Here is a 14,117-nt window from a genome sequence, read left to right on the forward strand (position 1 = left end):
AAAGTCAAACTAGCGGTACCCAAGGACTTTCCGGAGAGACATAGTACCTAAGAAATCCAGGACTCTAAAGACTTGGACCTTTGTCCTTTTGCATAGATATCAGGAGTGCCACACACCCCTTCCCAGCAACCTCATGATCCCCCATGCTCTCCCAATCCGTCTACTGACTTCATAGGAAGAGTCACCAGAGACATGAATGTCACTGCCAAGGTAAGTAAACCTCTCAACAAGGTCAACACTCTCTCCGCAAACAGACAAACTGCTGATGGCTGTGCCCAAGAGGACATTAAAGGCCTGGATCTTATTTTTTATCCAGGACACTCACAAGCCCAGACACTTAGACTCCTCACTCAGTCTCTCGAGCACCAAAATCAGAGCCTCCATTGACTCCGCGAACATCGCAGCATCATCAGCAAAGTCAAGATCTGTGAATCTTTCTTCACCAACAGATGTCCCACAGCCGTTGGACCCCACGACCTTGCCCAACACCCAGTCCATATAAGCATTGAACAGACTAGGAGCAAGAACACACCCCTGACGAACCCCAGAATCAACTGGAAAAAACGCAGGGGTCCCGCCACCACTCTGCACAGCACTCACAGTACCAGTGTACAAGCTGGCCATGATATCCAGCAACCTGAAGAGGATCCCACGAACCCTCAGGATGTCACACAGGACAGCTCAATCAACTGAGTCGAACGATATGCGAAAATCAACAAAGGCTGCAAAGAAACCCTGCTGATATTTGCATTTGTGCTCCATGACAACCCTCAGTGTCAGGATGCGGTCGATGGTAGATTTCTTAGGCGTAAAACTAGACTGTTCCGGTCGCTGGTAGGTGAGCAAGTGATCACGGATCCTATTTAGGATGACCCTAGCAAGGACCTTACCCGGCACCGAGAGCAGTGTTATCCCCCTGTAGTTGCTGCAATCCAGGCGATCACCCTTCTCTTTCCAGATAGGAATGACAAGTCCCATTTCTCCAGGCTGGTGGTAAGGCTGTCCTCCTGGCTACTAGTGAGCTGAGTCATAATCCATTCAGTGTGTCTTCAGCCAGCAACTGGGCCGTCTCGCAGTCAAATGCACCTGGTTTATCCTGAAAGACACTCTAAGCATTGGATCTCCTACAAGGACCTCTTGGATTGCTGCGTTCCTTGACATATTAAAGACAGCAACAGCATAGCAGCAATGCACAGAAACTCTGCAATCTCATTCTTTCCATTATGACCCAGAGATTGTGACCAGTGGTGAAGACTGACAGGTAAACCTTCATCACCGTGGTCTGGTACAACATGCACATAAAACAGGTGCCGCTCCATTGATTCATTGAATAATATCACAGACAACTTAACCATGATTTAAGAAAAACATCCAGAGGTATCTGGACATTGCTTCTTGGAACATCTAGTCATTCCTTACCTGGAGAGGACAAGACACACTTTTGTGGAATAAGGTTGTGAACTCATCTTGACCACATGACACTCAGCTATTCCAGAGATGAAAGTCTAATGAGTATAAGACTGTGTCATCCACAAACAGTAGTTGTGCAATCCTTAGGTTTTCAGATTGAACACCTTTCAAACCTCAGCTATATCTTAATATAATCTGTGAATATGAAAAACAGGAATGGAGACAAGACACACAGTGCCAACATTGAAGAGACTCAATGTAATGCCAGAAATGTAAACACGGCTCTCCAGCTGCCCAGGCACCCAACATGTAAAAACACAGATTTGTTTAAACACACAGTAAAATAAAGCAGTTCCAAAATGATTTACAAAAATGGAGCCTAACAATATCTGTCCACTAAAATTATTGTTGAGCTATGGCCAATTGATAACAGAGAAGAGGAAAATAAAAACTTGAGTGTGCATAATTCTTGTAGAAAATGCATCTCTGGATGGTCTATGGTTAATTATGACAAATTCAAAACAGTAGACAGATATGGTTACAGTCCTGGAGTCATCAGCTGCCCACCCCTCCTGAGCATTCTAAAGTCCATGCTGGGCCATCTAATCTGACAACAGATGACCTTTCCATCATTAGATTCCTTATCTCCCAGTATCTCAGATGTCTGTCCCGTGTGCAGGAAAACAGCATGGAAGTAGAACATTTGTACCCAGTGTCACTGCGATACCAAGAAAAACAAAAGAATAAAGAGGGGTTGGTAACAGTTCATAAAATATGGTATTACTTCTGTGTTTTATACAAATGGCTAACTAACAAAGATGTATTATGCATAGCTAATAAGCAGTTCTAATCACAATATTCTGGACTAAAACAGTAAATCTGCACCCTGGATTTTAAATCTTAGACTGAAGGGGCAGATTGTTTCACAATTTTGGGGTTCTGTAGCTAGAAAGGCCTCTGTAGAACATTCTGAAAGATACCATAAACTTTGTTCAAGTCCATAAAATATGGGTATAGAGGATTGGCAAACTCCAAAGGCACAGATCCAGGAATGAACTGTATGTGAACAGAGTATCATTGCTTCTGGCAGTACTGGAATTTGAACCGACTGCCTTCCAGATACCAGCCCAGATAATCTGCCTTAAATCCACCACTACACCTGTATTTTTAAACCCAGTAATGCTCTGAGATGGACTGGTAACTTGCAAAAGTAAAGTTCATGTTTTTCGTGTGATTCTGGTAGGGCATGTTAAACCTTCCTGGTACTATGACCTTGTGTTGGAATAAACATGTTTTGGGAATTAATAAATGGATAAACCTAGTAAAAACATCAAAAAGAAGGGTAATGGTCTTAGTAAAATGGATAATACTAGATCAGAAGAAAAGATGTAAGGAAAATGGGGTACTGATAATTCTCTCGCATATGCTAATCCATTTATATAAAACATAAAAGGTTGTTTTTGATAACAGTTTTACAAAGAATAACTGCACAGCTAGTATTCAGGAGGTACAAGTTTACATTTCATCCTAAAACAAAAATTAAAGACATGACTGGCAATGAACATGATGAGTCTGCACACTTTTTTGTCTGTCAGCAAAATATTAATTGCAATAACTTAAATATATGTGAGCACACAATCAAATAGACTACACAATAAGATGAAATCGCACCTGTCATCTTAATTGAATTTTAAATGTTTCTATTTGTTTGCTGACTTCAGAGTTCTTTTCTCATCCCTTCAGATTCATGTTGATTTGTTAAACATTAAGTGTCATGCCGTGCACACTGTCTACTGATATTCTTTTGTAAGCTCCTTCACATTGATTTGTGTGCTATGTTTCAGAAAAGGTGCATTCATGCTTTAGTTTGTTTTGTTTAATTTTTCTTGTACTCCATTTCTTGATATTATTAGAATGTTGCCAAAACTTCTTCCTTATGGAAAGGTAGCTCTTCTATCTATATAGGGCACTTTTGAGTGGTATGGTGCCATTCTATTTTGGTATTTGGCACACTGTATTAATCCCTGAGGGGAAGTTCTTTTTTCACATGACATTTTGATGGTCAAAGTGCAAAGTCAGCCATTGTACAGCACCCCTGGAGCAATTTTCAGGTTAATGGCCCAAAGAAGTAGGATTCCTTCTGACATTAACAGGATTTGAACCAGCAACTTTTCAGATACCAGAACAGAGCCTTTGCCTTAGAGCCATCACTCAGCCAGAGTGCTCAGAGTAAACCAGTAAAAAGTAAGGAATGTGAAACATGTTCCAAGTAGACTGTTCATCCATTTAGTGATAAAGTTTTATTTATATAGCACCTTACACAGCAACAGCCATGTCAAGGGATTTTATACAGCAGAGAAGAAAACACTGAGGGGTTGCATGTATCAACTCAGCTATTTACTTTTGAGAAATAACACCTTGCTATTTTCAAGAAGACCTTCAATGAAGAAAGTAATTTCTAACAGAACATTCTTGACAGTATGTATTTGCCTGTGTTGCTTTATTGTCAGACTCCACATTGATGCAGTCTGCTCTGTTGTTTGCTTTACTTTCTGTTTTAGTTTTTGCCCTGAACCCATTCTGTCTTCTGTGAAATCTCCCCCTTAAATTGCTTTGATGCTGCATATCTACCTTATACTCCACTGTATCCAAGCTTCCTCGGATCAATTTTTTCCACTAGTACAGTGAATTCTTATATTCATAGTTACTCTATTACTGAGGCAGATACAAAGCAGAAGCATCATTAGTAAAATTACTTTCTTTTCACACCATGCATTTACTATTTACTTCTTTTGGTTGGTTAAGATAATGAGCATTCATGTTATTAACTTACATGCCTGGAATGTCCTTTGCCCTGCAACTAGTATTTTAAAATGCTCTGTGTATGTGTGTGTGTGTGTGTGCATGTGACAGAGATATGTTCTATTAGGTGTTGTTTAAGAAGAGGTGTTTGCTGGCTTAGTAAGGTTGGTCTCATATTGCTGTCTTCCTGTTTGTTTAATGGCATCAAAGTTATTGTTCCAAGACTGGCATTCTCATTTAATCAATTATCTTTAAAGAACCGCAGACATCATAAAGAAGGCACTTTGTGTTCTGAAGATTTCACATTTTTTCATAATGGATAATTAAAACTTGTTACCTTAGGAATTTAAATAATGAGAGAATTCTTGAATCCAAGCTCAGAGGACTTCAAAACTGCTTTATTTTACATTTCACAGGTAAAATGCAATTACAACCTTTACAAATTACTAATTACCTAAAACACACACATAAACAATGGCTGGATTAAAACTCAACAGCATCCCTGCACATTTGCATACCAGTTAGAAATCATATGCAATACACTACACCCTTGTGCAGATTAATTGAAACAAACACCGAAAACAATAAAAATCAGTTTTGCTCAATTTTTGTTTATTATGAGCAATATTCACCAATATTCATTGACTAATGAGAAGCATCTGGGTGTGATTTGGCATGGAATCCACCAAATTTCAATTGTCTTGGAGGATTGTGGGGTTTCTGTACCAAATTTGAATTAGGGTCTGAATCATCTTACTCCATTTTTCTACAGTCATCAGTCAGTCAGTCATTTTCCAACCCGCTATATCCTAACACGGGGATCTGCTGGAGTCCATTCCAGAAAGTCATTGCTTACAAATAGACCACAAATTTTCAATTGGGTTCAGATCAGGAGAGTTTCCAGGCCACTCCAGTATTTTCATTTGATTCTTATTGAAACATGTTGTCACTTGTTGTTTCAGACACACAGACTCCCGATGTCATAACACAAGTGATAGAATTGCTTAGTGTATGCCCACCACTAAGTTGATGCCAATCAATTTTATTTTCTTAATTGCTGCAACCACAGGATATACAAAAAGCGGATGCCTAGCAAGCCAGCATCCTTATGGGAACTTAACAGTTCATATTTAAATTTTTTTGCAAGGGCTTTTCTTTAATTATATTTAATTACCGTATTACCATAAGAAACACTTTTTTTCTCCAAAAGAAGGGTGAATATGTCTGTGCGTTGTATGGAGCGAATATTGCATCACAAACTGTGATGTGTATTACCTGACAAAAGTCAACATCGAGAGGTAGAGGGTGACAATCAGCTGTTAATGGCGACAAAACTCACCATTACGTTACAGGCATTCCCTCTCTGCTTGGAGGAATGTTTGACTCATTGACTTGGCAACTAATCCTTACATGTGCATGAGTTATGAACTGTAAAGAAATGTAAACAAAGGCAAGATGGCATTGACATCTCACAAGGGAGAGAAGCAAGTGCTGAAAACAAAATACTTAGCAGACCATGTTTTGCAAATTTTCGCTGAGTCTGACTCTAATTTTTCAGAATCTGATTTTGTTGAGAGTGATCAGGAGATCAAACAAGAGAGTGAGGAACTGGCATCAGCTGATCGGACACCAGCCGATGCCGCCCCAGCTGAGCGTATTTGCACAGCCGATGGACCTACGACAAAGTTTGTGTGGAACGAATACCCAGACATTGATCCATGGGAGCCAAACTGGCTACTGGACTTCACAAGACAGCATGGCTTGCTGTTGGACTCTGCAGATTACCAGGCTTCAGGCTGTTCTTTCCTGAGGCTGCCTTTCAGCTATTGTCAGATGAGACAAACAGATATGCAGAGCAATTTTTAGTATCGCGGGCTGCGCTGGCACCGCATTCTCAATTTTTCAAAAAACCTACAACAAAAGACAAGATGAAGGGCTTTGTGGTATTACAAATACTGCTGTTGACATTACATGTTTGAAATATTATTCTGCTATATTTTATTAAATATATTAGTACACCATTTGGTTCAGAATATTTTTTTTCTTGTTTTCCTCCTCTAAACCTAGGTGCGTCTAATAGTCAGGTATGTCTTAAGGAGTGAGAAATACAGTAATTATATTCATTTATTTTTTGTGATCCCACTGGCAAATGCAAATGCAGCCATCAATGTGCTTGTGAAGTTCATATCCAGTGTTTCATATTAGGTCTTCTGGTGCCCGTGGCCCTAAGTCCTAAAGCTGGGCTACTGGGCCCTTGGCTGATTGTCCAGATTGGTTAATCTGGCCCTGCACATAAAGACAATTTGTTTAAACACAATGTAAAATAAAGCATTTTCAAAATAATTTACATAATTGGAACCCAGCATCTGCACATTAAGATTAGCACTGCAGTATGCCCAGTTGGTAATGGAGGACATTAAACTTCAGTCAGAAGCATCCTTTGAAAAAATAAACCTGTGAGGAAGTCCATGGTCAGTTATAACAGACAAAGTCAAAATACAAATGCAGACATAGTCACTGTCCTACAGACCTTGGTCAACTGACCACTAAACCATCCTGGGCATTCTGAAGTCTTTAGAACATTAGAACAATCTAGATGAAAACAGGATATTCAGCCCAACAAAGCTCTCTAGTCCTACCCACTTCATTATTCCAAAGTAACATCAGGTCTAGTTTTGAAAATCCCAAAAGTCCTCCTGTCTATCACACCACTTCGTAGCTTATTCCATTTGTCTGTAGTTCTCTGTGTGAAAAAAAGCGTCCTAATATTTATAAGAAATTTACCTTTAACAAGTTTCCAACTATGCCCGTATGTTCTTGAGGAAGTAATTTTAAAGTAACATTCTTGATCCAGTCCTAATTTCTTTAATAATTTTAAAAACTTCAATCATGTCTCCTTTTGGTCTTCATTTGTTTAAACTGAAAAGGCTCAACTCTTTTAATCTTTCTTCATAATTCTTGCCCTGTAGCACTGGAATCAGCCTAGTCACTCTTCTCTAGACTTTTTCCAACACTGCTATATACTTTATGTAGTCTGGAGACCAAAGCTGTACATAGTAGTCCAGATAGAGCCTCACCTGGAATGGTATGTATCACCTGCCTCACTTCAGCATAACCTTCTTAGATTCCACACATCATGCTATAAAACCTAGCATTCTGTAAGTCTTTTTAATGGCTTCTGAACACTGTCTGACAGTTGACAGTGTCAAGTCCACTACGACTCATATGGTGTACGTTTGATTTTCAGACCACCCTTTCTGTATTCAAACTTAATGTTTTTACTTCCTGCTTGTAATATTTTACATTTACTTACATTAAATTTCATCTGCCATAAATCTGCCCAAGCCTGGGTGCTGTCCAAGTCCATCTTCAACAGATTCTTGATTAGCTGCAAATCCACTTAGCTTGGTATCATCTGCAAACTTAACTAACTTGTTACTTGTATTCCTATCCAAACATTAGTATTTATTAAAAATAGCAGCAGCCCTAACACTGACCCTTAACATCAGCCAAGTTTGATAGGGTCCCTCATGTCAAAACCTTCTGTTTCCTTTGTCTGAGCCAATTTTGTACCCATGTACAACAACACCCTGAACTCCCACTTAATTTAACTTGATGCCCAATCTCTCAATTGGCACCTTATTACATGCTCTCTGATAGTCAGGGCTCCACTTTGATCATATCCTTTTGTTGCACCTCATAGAATTGCACCATGTTGATGAAACTTGACCTTCTTCTTCTGAATCCATGCTAACTGTTCGGTAAAAATTCAGCTTTTTTCCATGTGTTGCTCAGTCTTTCCCTTAACAATTCCTTCCATTAATTTACCTGTAATGTATGTTAAGCTTACTGGCCTATAGTTTCTTTTATCTGCCCGATCATCCTTTTTTAAATAATGGGATGATATTTGCCATTTTCCAGTTCTTCAGTGTGCAGTGACTTCCTAAAAATGTGTGTCAAGGGTTTATATGGAATGGTTCAAACAGCCTGTAAATAGAACATTACAGTAGTTAGTTCTACATGAAATAAATGCATTATTTTTTAAGTACCCTTCGTATTTAGAAAGCATCTTAATTTTCTAATATTTTAAGCTGAAAAGCAGCAGGTTTTAAAAGATATTGTGGTGTCAAAGAGTGGGTAAGTTAAATGCTAATTTAGTAAAACTAATAGTTAATCCAACCGAGTTCAAAAATGACAGAATGTTGTTCCAACCTGCAGTGTTCCCTAAAACAAATAATATTGGTGTTTTTCTGTATTCAGAGACATCCATCCACCTTTTCAATGCACTGGAGAAACATTTGGTCTTTAAGAAAGGTATAGCTTGGTATCGACTGAATACGAATTTAATTGAATGTTATGTTTTTTTTTATTGATAGCTCCCTATGGAAGCATGTAAAGTGAAAACTGTAAAGTTTCAAGTACTGAGCCCTGCGGGACATCATATTTAACTCCTGAATATAATGATGGAGTATTGTCAACAAATTTCTGTGTGTACTGAAATCGACTTGATAAATATAAACTAAACCAGGCAAGGATGGTGAAAGAAAGATGAATGCAATTTCCTAGTCTATGTAATAGAAAAACATGTTTAATGATGTTAAAGACAGCACTTAAAACTAACAACATTACTTTGACATTTTCCTTTATCATTGTGAATGAGTAAAGAAGGGTGTTCACTTTTTGTACAAATGGGAGATTTCTAGTTCTTTTTCTTGAACTTCCTGCTTTATGTTGCCAGACACTGTTAATGTGGTAGACTGTTGTGTGAGGTAACCCAATAAAGAAGAAAAACATGCTCTGCATCATATATTGTCAGATACGTCGTATATATTACAGAAAGTACATACTGGAATAATATCATTCTGGCTTTCTAATTTTATTGAACTTAAGACATAACACAGTCACATTATGTAATGATTAGACTAGAGTGTGGATTAATGTTCCAATCAGTGTTTAGTGCAATGGTATTTGTAAGAGCCAATCTTAGAACATTAATTCTTTAAGTTAAACTCATATTAGTGTTTGCTTAATTTGAATAGAATATAATTTTCTTTCATAGCTATAGATTATGGTATAACCTTTTACCCCCTGTAAGTTAATATGAGATAGAACTTTCTTAGCTATATTTGTAACAGTGTGTTAATTGACTCAGTTTGGAATAGGCACATTGTTAGCATGGACTGAAAGACCCTTTTGCAGTTTGTAAATGGGTAGGCATACAGTTTTCTTACCATTTAGTAATGGTTCAACTGTATGAGCAAACTTAAAGCATGAAACAAGATATATAAGCTTTAAACAGAACTTTTCCTAAACAAGAACTTTTCTTTTCTTTGCTATATCAATTTTTTCTCTATTTTTGTGTGAACTGTTTTACCTTGAATTTTTACTATAGCATTTAAAAACAAAGATATTTTGTCTGTGGAACCATTTCAACGCATCAAGGTATTGCCAGAATCCCATGAAGCAAATTAAAGCTGCAGAACTTTGGTATTTTTGGGTAAACACAGCTAGAGTATTGTCTGTGAACCCACATGTCAGTTACTACATTATCTGAAGAGTTGCTATGGTCTGAGGCATTTTGTGACAGACGATGCATTGCTTGCTAAGGTCAGAGGTGCAAAAGTTTATGGTAGGTGATGCATTGCTACTACAGGGTGAGACAAAAAGAAGAACCACATTTCAAATGCTTATTGTGCAAAAACGCTACAAATTTTATTACGACACAAGAATACAAAATAGATTTTTCTCACTGTGCTTTAAAAATTATGTCTTCAAGGTGGTGGCCATCATTACTGATACACTTTTTGAAACAATTTCTGAACGCTCGCATGACTCTTTTGGCCATTTCAAAGGGAATAGTAGCAATTTCATGGCGAATACCATCCTTTAGGGCTTCAAGGTTTTGAGGTCGGTGTGTGTATACCTTTGACTTGAGATTGCCCCACAAGAAAAAATTGCATGGAGCGAGACCAGGCGAACATGAACGCCACCTGACATCGCCGCACAGGAAGATCAGCTTCCCTGGAAATATCTCCTGCAAAACTTACATGGATCTCCACTGCGTATGAGATGTTGCTCCATCCTGTTGAAACCAGGTAACCACCACTTCCATTTCTTCCAGTTGGAGCTGCAGAAAGTTCTGTAGCATTTCAATGTAATGTTCTGAAGTGATGGTGACCATTGCTCCCCCTTCCTTAAAAAAAGTAAGGGCCGACAATGCCAAATTCTGTTACTGTGCATCAAACTGTAACACGCTTATTGTGCAGGGGTCTCTGATGAAGTTCACGTGCTTTCAGCCCAACAGTGAACATTTTGCTTATTATAATTTTGTATTGATGGAAATTAGGGCTCTCATGCAAAATCCTTCTCAAAGACGTGTTGGAAATGCCAAAGGCAGAAGCAAGTTTGCACACTGAACATCTAGAAGATTGCAAAATTGAGGCCCTTACAGCCTGGATGTTGTCAGGCATTCATATATTCCAAGGACAGCCTGGAGATTTTCTGTTCAATGTTGTACCCGTCTTTCTAATTTTAGCCTGCCACTGAAGAATTCTATTCTGATTTGGAACGTCACCATTAGAAGGAATGCTGAAGTGCGTTCAGAAGGCGCATTGCATAGTGATGATGGATTTGTTGTTTTTGAAGAACGCTTTGATAGGAAAAGCATGGTTCGCACCAGACTAAAGCATGTAGCTGACTGAAAACTACAAGGAATCACCTATCAAAGGACTCCCACTCCAACCCACTCGGCTGCTTCTTCCTCACACAAAACCTTGAGAAATGTGGTAATTTATTTTGGCTCATCCTTGTATGACCAGGTTTATAATAGTTTGTTTTCAAATATTAATGTGGGTTCATTTTATAAGGTTTCATTTCTCTTTTCACCAAGGGACATGGAAAGGGCATTTTACCTCTTAGTAACTGAATACTGTCCTTTAATAAAATTCAGTTATGAGGGAGTCAGTGCTTCCTTCCAGAAACCGTCTCCTATGTTATTCTGTAGTGGTAGACCAACACCGTAGATCCCTCCATCCATCCATGTTATAACCAAAACTTTGTACACCATTTATTCAGTTTAGGGTTGCAAGCGGCACTGGGTTCAAAACAGTTAGCCAACCAGAAATGGGCAGTAGCCCATACAAGGCACATTTACAGACATATATAAAGTGGATCAATTTACATTTGCCATATAACATAACTCACACATCTTAATAATATTGTAGGAAAACAGGAGTATTGACAATCTGGACTGAATGAATTCAATTTTAAAATAGTATTGCATCCATTAGGCAGCTTGGCATTGCTAAATACTCACTGCTTTAGAAGGAAAATAATACACTAAAAGTCCTAATAAATTTTGTAACCTCTAATTATATAATAATTGAAAAGCTAGAGTAGCACAGGGTACATCACATGTTTTCAGTAATGCTTGCCAAAGTTCAGTAGTGGTTAACAAATATAATTGTTTCTAATGTTCATAAAGATAAATGTAAAAATTGGAAATACAGCAACAAATGCACTTTAATCAAAACTGTGTTAGAATTTAAATTTGTTTACAACTCTAGCTTTTTATACCATTTAATATTAAAATTAAATGCATAACACTGACAAATTATCATTCTAAAGAGAGAGAGAGAGAGAGAGATTGGGAGCATGCTGCATCCACCACACAATGAACCACCTCAGGATCCCAAATTAGAACCCGAGTGCAGTCATGCAACAGGTGACACCTCAACACCACATTAGTTTGAATGGAATAGTGTTAGGTTTTCTACAGTGGCTGGAGTGCCAACCCTGCCACCAACACCTGAGTTTTCCCTGCAGGTTGGAAGACCTGCTTGCAGTTTATTTTTATACCCAGGATGGAGCAATTGTACGTTAAGGGCCTTGCCCAAGAACCCAACAGAATGGAATCACTTCTAACCTTCTGATTGCTGGCACAGATCCCTAGCATCAGAGCTACCATTCCAGTCTTATCAAACTAAAGAGGGAAAAAAAAATCTTGATAAGGTTACATTTACTGTATTTACCAAATGTTTGTCCTCTGACATCAAGAGTTATGAACACAGAAGCCACTGTCTGTTCAAGAGTGGCCAACCTGTTTCTCAACCTACCCATACTAATGCCAGCATTTCATAATTCACACTTGTAATTAAAGAAAGGTCATATTTTTAGAAAATTATAATTTTATGTTATATATAAAAGAAAGGGAGATTGGATAAATGCAACTACAGTATACTGTCTGTGAACCCACTTGTCAGTTACTAAATTATTTGAAGGGTTGCTGTGGCATTTTGTGATAGATGATGCATTGCTTGCTAAGGTCATATACCATTCCATACCATTTTCTAAGTCTGCTTAATCTTGAGCAGTATCATGGGGGGCTGGAGTCTATCCCAGCTAGCATGAGGGGGCAAGGCAGAAACATAGTAAATATAAGTATACATATTGTGACATGTCATTGGTCCTGATCCTTCTAGATCTCTCCCTCTGCCTTCAACACCGTTAACCATGACATTCTTCTTGCCACCCTCTCTGACCTTGGCATCACTGGGACTGCTCTCAGATGGTTTGAGTCCTACATCTCGGGCTGGTCCTACAGTGTGTCCTGGTGAGAAGAATTGCCAATGGTGCAACAAACATGCACAGGGGTGCTCCAAGGATTGGTTCTGGGCCCTCTACTTTTCTCTCAGTACACCACCTTGCTGGGCTCTATCATCCAATCCCATGGGCTCTCTTTCTATGCTATACTGATTATACACAACTGTACCTGTTATTCCCTCCTGAGGCCAACACAGTATCAGCTACAATCTCTGTATGTCTTACTGATTCCTCAACCTGGATGAAGAACGACTATCTACAGCTCAACCTGGCAAAAACAGAGCTTCTTGTGATCCTGGCCAACCAGTCTTTTGAACTCCCCATTTCTGAACAGTTTGGTCCACTATTGCTAACACCTGCCAAGTTAGTACACAACCTTGGGGTGGTGACTGATGTGGAGCTATCATTTTCTGACCACATTTCTAATGTTTCTCATGCATGCAGGTCCATGCTGTGTAAAATCCGCAAGATCAGACCTTATCTGATGAAATATGCAGCACAATTTCAGGTCTTTGGTCTTGTCTTATCTGGACTACTACGACTCTCTTCTGGCAGGAGTACCCGCATGTGCTATCAAGCCCCTGCAGATGGTCCAAAATGCAGCAGCCTGTCTTGTATTTAACCAGCTGAGATAGGCATGCATCACTATTCTCTTCAGATACTTGCCTAAAGAGTAGTCAATGGGTCAGCACCTGTGTATATGGAGATACTGGTGAGGTGATATGCTCCTTCTCACCCACTCAGCTCTGTCAGAGAACAATGTCTGATGATGCCACCTCTGCGTTGTATCAAGTCTCAATCCAGACTCTTTTCCTGTGTAGTTCCTCCATCCACCTCCATCTGTACTGCTGACTCCATCAATGTATTTAAGAAGCAATTGAAAACCCATTTCCAAATATCTGTGTAACTGATTGAGAAAAAAAAAGAAAAAAACTTTGCTCTGTGAGCTTTCATATTGTTGGTTTATTTGTTGTTACATAGTTTAACTGCTTTATTGATTGTTAGTCTATGATTGTGAATGTATTAGTTATTACATCTTTTCTTTTGTGCCAATCAACTTTTGTTACCTGCCCTACTACATTTGCTGAACAAACTATGTCTAACCTAATGTTACTCGATTATGTTTAACTTTTTTTGTAAGTCACTTTGGAGAAAGTGTCTGCCAAGCAAATAAATGTAAATTTAAATGTAAAATATTCATTTACATATACTGTATGCACATAGTATCAATCAAAGGTTTGGCCACACCCAGAAATGTTCCGATTTTTGAAAGAAATTAGTATCTTTTATCAAGATACCATTCA

Source organism: Polypterus senegalus, chromosome 14, assembly GCF_016835505.1.
Source record: "Polypterus senegalus isolate Bchr_013 chromosome 14, ASM1683550v1, whole genome shotgun sequence".
Classification (NCBI taxonomy): Eukaryota; Metazoa; Chordata; class Cladistia; order Polypteriformes; family Polypteridae; genus Polypterus; species Polypterus senegalus.